Source organism: Grammomys surdaster, unplaced genomic scaffold (assembly GCF_004785775.1).
Source record: "Grammomys surdaster isolate TR1022 unplaced genomic scaffold, NIH_TR_1.0 125974, whole genome shotgun sequence".
Taxonomy (NCBI): Eukaryota; Metazoa; Chordata; class Mammalia; order Rodentia; family Muridae; genus Grammomys; species Grammomys surdaster.
The window spans coordinates 1,307,112-1,314,327 of NW_021620791.1; the positions used below are offsets into that span (position 1 = coordinate 1,307,112).

The 7,216-nt window shown below is 41.2% G+C and overlaps 1 pseudogene; it reads left to right on the plus strand.

Moving 5' to 3' along the window:
• Nucleotides 1–1,276: 1,276 nt before the first annotated feature.
• Nucleotides 1,277–1,514, plus strand: LOC114609531 (annotated as a pseudogene).
• The last annotated feature ends 5,702 nt before the right edge of the window (nucleotides 1,515–7,216 follow it).

A 7,216-nucleotide genomic window follows, 5' to 3' on the forward strand; every position in this document is an offset into this window, starting at 1 on the left:
AGACCAGGCTGGCCTCGAACTCTCGAACTCAGAAATCCGCCTGCCTCTGCCTCCCAAGTGCTGGGATTAAAGGCGTGCGCCACTACTGCCCGGCTCACCAGAACTGTTCTACCACCAAAGAAGTACACTGAGCCCTGTAGGTCTCTGTTGTAAGTTGTAACCTGGAAATCTTGGTTCTAATTCATAAACTGGCTGACAAGGAGACTGATATTCTCAGTGGGATCCAGGGAATGTGAGGCTCTCTGACTTGTTTAAGCTGCTGTGTGATTTAGTCCTGTTGTCTGGAAGAGTTAACCTAGAGGATTCTGTGGTAAAGAGTATTTATGATAAGACTCCATAGAAGTTCACAGCAATCTCTAAGGGGAGAATTGCAAGTGAATCACTGCCCTATAGCAAGGTCATCTCTTCAGGGGACAGCCATACAGACAAGGAAAACAAAGTTCTATACATGCTATCGGGGACTGTGCACCTTGTGGACTATGGGTGACTATACAGCCCCGGCTTCTCATGACGAATTGGGTTTTGTCAAACTCAAGTCAATCCATCTCATCCAGAATTGATGATAGTGATCATCAAAGATAATTTCCATTGGTTGAAGGAAACAAGAGGTACCAGAAGATGTTCAAACTCCCGTGTTCTATATGTAAATCTTCCCAGTGCCCTTTCCTCAGCTCAAGTTACAGTCATTTGGGAGAGCTGTAATTCACTCTAGACACCATCATATGGTACTGTGTTCCATGTAGATAGACTACTGTGCTTTGGGGGATGGCAAGTAGATATAGATTTCCCACAATGATAGATTGAATAATGTCTCGGAATAAGTTCATATCCTAATATCTGGAACTTAACAATGTTATGATAAAGTAATGATGTCAAGATAGGGAAATTGACCCAACCCGAGACAGCTTCGACAGGGTACCCTAAGAGAAAGGGGGAGAGAGTGGAAGGGACAGCAGATGCCAAGAACGAGACCAAGTCAAGTTTTCTAATCAAGGTCCATCGAGCTGTATTTTCTCAGGCAATTTATACAAGCAGGGAAGGGGATAATGTGTTTGGGGGAATTACACAGAAGTTGGGTGTTCTGCCATGGCAGATATCTTGCAGCCCTGATGTTTTTGTCTGACTCAGGGTGCAGCAATCATTTTCCTTAGGGCGCAGTGACCACTGACCATCTGCTTTCTCAAGAGTTGATAGCTGATGAAAAACGAAACCTAGGGGGCTCAATTTTTCTCCTAAGCTACGTGTCTCTACCCTCTCAAACTGCCATCCCACAAACATGGATCAGGTAATGCAGTTTGTTGAGCCAAGTTGGCAGTTTGTAAAGGACTCGATTCAGCTGGTTAAAAGATGCACCAAGCCCAACAGAAAAGAATTCCAGAAGATCGCCATGGCCACAGTGATAGGATTTGCTATCATGGGCTTCATTGGCTTCTTTGTGAAACTGATCCATGTCCCTGTTAACAACATTATTGTGGGTGGCTAAGTCCTTTCTCATCATGGGACGAGTGAACCAATCAGGGGGTGACAAGCTCATGAAGTAAAACGTTGCCTGGATGCTTTGTGTTTTTTTGTTTCTTTCCATCTTCCTATGAGGTTTTTTATTTCTAAATTAAAATAATTTCAAAATAAACACTTTTTCCATAGCAGAAAAAAAAAGAAAAATGAAACCTAAAACTATTCTTATTTACAGTGGTGTCTAAATGCAAAATGGAGTCAGGTTGGCTCCCGGCAGGAAATTATCCTCTATGACCTCTACACTTATTAAGAGAAGCAGTGTAGTTATTTGAGTGAGAATGACTCCCATTTGTGAAGGATTAGGAGTTGTGACCTTATTGAAGAAGGTGTGTAATTGGACATAGGGTTTGAAGGTTTAAAAGCTGTTTCTAGTTAGCCCTCTGCCTCGTGCTTGTAGACAGATGTAAGCTCTCAGCTGTTGCTCCAGTACCACGCCAGCCATGACGGTCATGGACTCTTTATCTGGAAATATAAGTCCCAACAAATGCTTTCTTTTATAAGACGCCTTGATCATGTTGTCTTTGTACAGTAAGAGAAAAGTGATTAAGATACCCAGCCTTCAGGGTAGGATACAGCAGTAACAGGAAATGAACATATCCATCCCATCTCTCCTAGTAAGTCATGAAGGGAGCCTGTGGTTCTCATTCCAACTCTGTGGGTCTAGAGGTCTTGATTTTTAATGTGGGAACTAGTTCATCAAAACACATATAATAATAATAATAATAATAATAATAATAATAACAATAATAGTAGCAACAATAATACTAGTCTTTAAATCTGCTAGGGTTTCTTGGGGGACACTTCAGGTTTCTTGTGCCAAGAGAACAACAGGCAAGGAGAAGCCACATCCTAGTTGAGGTAACTAATTTAATCAGGAAGAAGTACTGTCGTATTGCAAGGGTGTGTTGTCTACCTACCACATCCATCAGCAGGATCATGAGGTTTTCCTACCCAATGCCAGGAGTAAAACAGTCAGCTTCCAGAATGGCAGGAATATCTTCTCCATAAAAATGCATGGAGATGCTTTACAAAACTGTTAAAATGAGCATTTTGTGAACTCTGAAGATTCCTGAAGTCTTGAAACAATCGAACAAAGAATTTTATAAAGTTAGATTATAATAAACAGAGAAGTATTTTAACTTACTCTACTTCCCTGACCTCTAACACAATGTTAAAAACATAGTGGAGGAACTGGGCATGTTCCTAACTAGAGAAATTGCCCTAGAACAAGACTTCTTAAACTTTTCCCTTTTTATCTCCGTTTTGCTCAAGAATTTTTTATGCAAAGTCAGTTATATAACAATATAATAGAGGCCTAGATGTCAAATATTTTCTATATTAAATAAGAAATGTGTTTGATTTTTACGTTTCACATTTATTTCATCCTATTTTCTTTATAACTTCAAGCACCTAAAGGTTTATTTCTATAGCCCTCAAGAAATGGGCAGAAGTTATAGAACAATATTTCCCAACACCCCCACACACATAATAAAAAATTTGCATATTTTGGTAAGTGTGTCATAGAAGTAAAAAAATTCTTAAGTATCAATGGAGGTGACTCACTACATTGGGACTATGGAACCTAAAGAGGTCACCTCCTGTAGCCAGGCAGGAAACAAGTGGAGTGATAGAGACAACAACCCACCCACAAAATTTTCAATCCGAAATTTATCCTGTCTACAAGAAATGTAGGCACATGTGATGGAGCAGAGACTAAGGGAAGGGCCAGCCAATAACCAGCCCAGCTTGAGACCCATGCCATGGTAAGCACCAATCACTAACAAACACTATTAACGATACTCCGTTACACTTGCAGACAGGAGCAAGTTATCCTCTGAGAGGCTCTACTCAGCAGCTAACTCAAATACAAATATCCAACTAACCTGGACCCTTGGGGCTCTCAGAGTCTGAACCACCAACCAAATAACATACATAGGCTGGACCTAGGCCTCCCCTCAAATATGTCGCAGATGTGCAGCTTGGTCTTCATGAGAGTCTGGAACAACTGGAATAGGGTCTATCCCAAAAGCTCCTGCCTGTATGTGGAATATGTTCTAGCTGGGCTGCCTTGTCTGGCCTCTAGGAGAGGAAGCATCTAGCCATGCAGAGACTTGAAGTGCCAGGGTGGGGTGATATCCCGGGAGGGAGCTCACCAGCTCAGAGAAGAAGGGGAGGATTGTGGGAGAGGGCGACTGGGAGGAGGGCAGTGAGCAGGATGTTAAGTGAATATGTTTTTAAAAATTATTTTAAAAATTCTTAAGTAACAGAACTTTACAATTTATTGAAGACAAAAGCAAGTTTGAATACTAGTGAGACGTGTTTATTTTTACATAAAGAATTGAGTCTTAGTGGGTGGATGTCTTAGTCAGGGTTTCTACTCCTGCACAAAACATCATGACCAAGAAGAAAGTTGCAGAGGAAATGATTTATTCAACTTACACTTCCACATTGCTGTTCATCACCAAAGGAAGTCAGGACTGGAACTCAAGCAGGTCAGGAAGCAGGAGCTGATGCAGAGGTCATGGAGGGATGTTACTTACCGGCTTGCTTCCCCTGGCTTCCTCAGCTTGCTTTCTTATAGAACCCAAGACTACCAGTCCAGGGATGGCACCACCCACAATGGACCCTCCTACCCTTGATCACTAATTGAGAAAATACCTTACAGCTGGATCTCATGAAGGCATTTTTCTCAAGGGAGGATCCTTTCTCTGTGATAACTCCAGCCTGTGTCAAGTTGACACAAAACCAGCCAGTACAGCAGGTGAGATGGTCTAGTGGGTAAAGGCACTTGGCACTCAGAGGACTGAGTAAGTCAGTGCTGACTCCAAGACAGGCTACAAACTGGCAGTTTAGTAGGCCTAAAGTTTCTGTTTCCTAGAAATGAGAACTCAGATCCAGGAACCTGTGGTCAGCCAACCACACCTGCAGGTAGCCAATTCCAGGACACCTTGTCATTTGGCTTGAAGTGAGAATAGGTAGCTAGAATGAATAAGCAACCCCCAGGGAGGTCTCCAGAACCTAACCAATTATAGAATCAGTCAGACCCCTAGTGATAGAGCTAAACAATCAAGGTAAAAGGGTACAAACCCTTCCCTGGAATTCCCCTGACAATAAAAGCTGGCCTTAGAGCCCACCAGAGGTCTCCATTCCCAAGTGGGAAGATTCCTACATGCGGGAAATTCAGCTAAATAAACACTCTTTGCTTTTACATACTATTTATGTCTAGGGTATCAGTCTTCAGTGACTCTTAGACCCTAACACCACCATGCTTGAGGGTACTGAAGGTCACAAACTATCTTCAACATCTCTCTTAGACTGATCTTATAATTGTCAATACTGAGACAATTCAGCTTTGCACAAACAAAGCATAAAATGGCAGAAGTATGTTTGGAAGCATTTGAGAAATTGTTGAAATTCTGTCCAAATATCAAGCCAAAATTTAGATAGTCACTCTTTATGAAACACAAGCCAGCAACTCAACAATTTTTAAAACCAATCGCTGCAACACCGTATAACTCAAAGGTAGGTGCCGATTTGATAATACGTGCTGAGGAACAACAGTAGGAAAAATATTCTTTGAGTGGATTTTTTCAGTTTTTGTTATGGTTTGATTTTGGTTTTAGTGTTTTTTTTTTTTTGGTAAGTAAACTATTGTATTCAAGATAAAAAACCTTTGTGTGTCCAATAAAAAAATGTCATTCATATTCTCAAATCTGTTTCAAATGTGAGCCCAAGTGTTTCAGGCAGCGTTTGATGGCACTGCATGGCATGTACCATGCAAAACACGTGTGTGTGTGTGTGTGTGTGTGTGTGTGTGTGTGTGTGTGAGTGTACACAGAACCAAGGCTGCAGTGAAGTCCTGTGACACACACAAATGAGCCCTTCCAGAAACATCTGTCTGGCTCATTACATATTTGACTTGGAATTCATGTTTGGCCATTCCATGTTTAGAAAATTTTCACTGTTGCCAAACATTGTCGCAATCTCCTACCTCAGCTATGCAATTCTACATGAGGTGGTGACCCACAGTTCAGCAGGATGGACTCGCCAGGCAGTGGTGGCGCATGCCTTTAATCCCAGCACTTGGGAGGCAGAGGCAGGCAGATTTCTGAGTTCAAGGCCAGCCTGGTCTATAGAGTGAGTTCCAGGACAGCCAGGGCTACACAGAGAAACCCTGTCTCGAAAAACCAAAACAAACAAACAAACAAACAAAAAAAACCAAACAAACAAACAAAAAAAAAACCCAAGTTGGACTCTGGGGTGTTTCACCATTAGACAGCATGCTGTAATTCATTAGGCAAGACCTGCTGTCCTGTTATCCATTAGAGGTTTTTTAAAAAATTCTTTCCCCATTGTATCGTAATGCCAGTTTCATCAGGAGTTGGGTAACTATATGTTGGGGTTTCCCTACATTTTCTTGTTTGTTTATATTTCGAGACAGGGTTTGTCTGTGTAGTCTTGGCTGTTCTAAAACTCAGTCTGTTCCAGACCAGGCTGGCCTGGAACTCAGAGATCTGCCTGCCTTTGCCTCTCAAGTGCTGAGATCAAAGGCATGTATCACCAGTGCCTGGCTTCCCTATATTTTCTATTCAGTTCCATAAGTTTAGTTGCTCTTAACCATACACCACACCATGTGTCTTCATTATTATAGCTTTGGACTAGGCCTTAAAAGCTTATAGAAAAAAAAGGGGGGTGCACACCTTTAATCTCAGAACTCAAGAGGTAGAGGCAGGAGGATCTATATGAGTTCGAGGCTAGCCTGGTCTACAGAGTAATTTCCAGGGTAGCCAGAGCTAAAGAAACCCTGTCTCAAAAAAAAAAAAAACCCAAAAAAATAAGAAACAAAACAAACAAACAAAAAACAGAACAAAACAAACAAAAAAAGTTCCTTCAACTTTATTCTTTAAGATGGTCTTAACTATTGTTGACATTTTCCATTTTCTTATGAATTTTAAAGTCAGTTTGCCCCCTTTAAAAAATGACCCTCTTCAGATTTATTTTTCCAAATTGAGGCTATTTTTGAATCTAAAAGGTTGGAATCTTTACAACGCTCAAGGGTCTACCTCAAAACTTCTATTCCGCTCAAGGCAGCTGTGAGATGAGAGGTGACCATCACAAGTTCACCCTCCAGGATCCAGGACACAGTGAAGGGTCGTATACATCTATCTGCCAGTGGGTACCGGAAATACATCATATCATATAGCAGTGGACAGCGTACTCAGAGAACACCACCTAGCTGCAGTTTGTGCTGTGTTTACACAACCATGAAATTCCCTAACCTTTCTGAGCCTTACACGTGATTATTTATTCATCTACTGTGATCTTTCCTCCTTGATGTGACCTTAAAGTATTGGCTGCATTCTCCTTCTCAGAAGTACCTCAGCCCTCATGTTACGGTTGACCACAACCCTAGATTAACATATTTTAATCATTTCTATTCTAAAATACATTGAGCTCCACTTGATGGTTACCATCTGTAACAAATTGAGTATCTTTACCACACTCCTAAGCTATAAATGGAATATTGGAAAAAGTGTTGAAATAGCACAGAAGCTCCAATGGGTATTTTCCTTAAAATTTCATGACATACAATACTAAGTCCTCACAATATTTTTCTTGTTTTATTTTCAATATTTTTGTGGTGGTGGTGATCACTCCCTAGCACATGCTAAGGAAGTGCTCTAACACACACACACACACA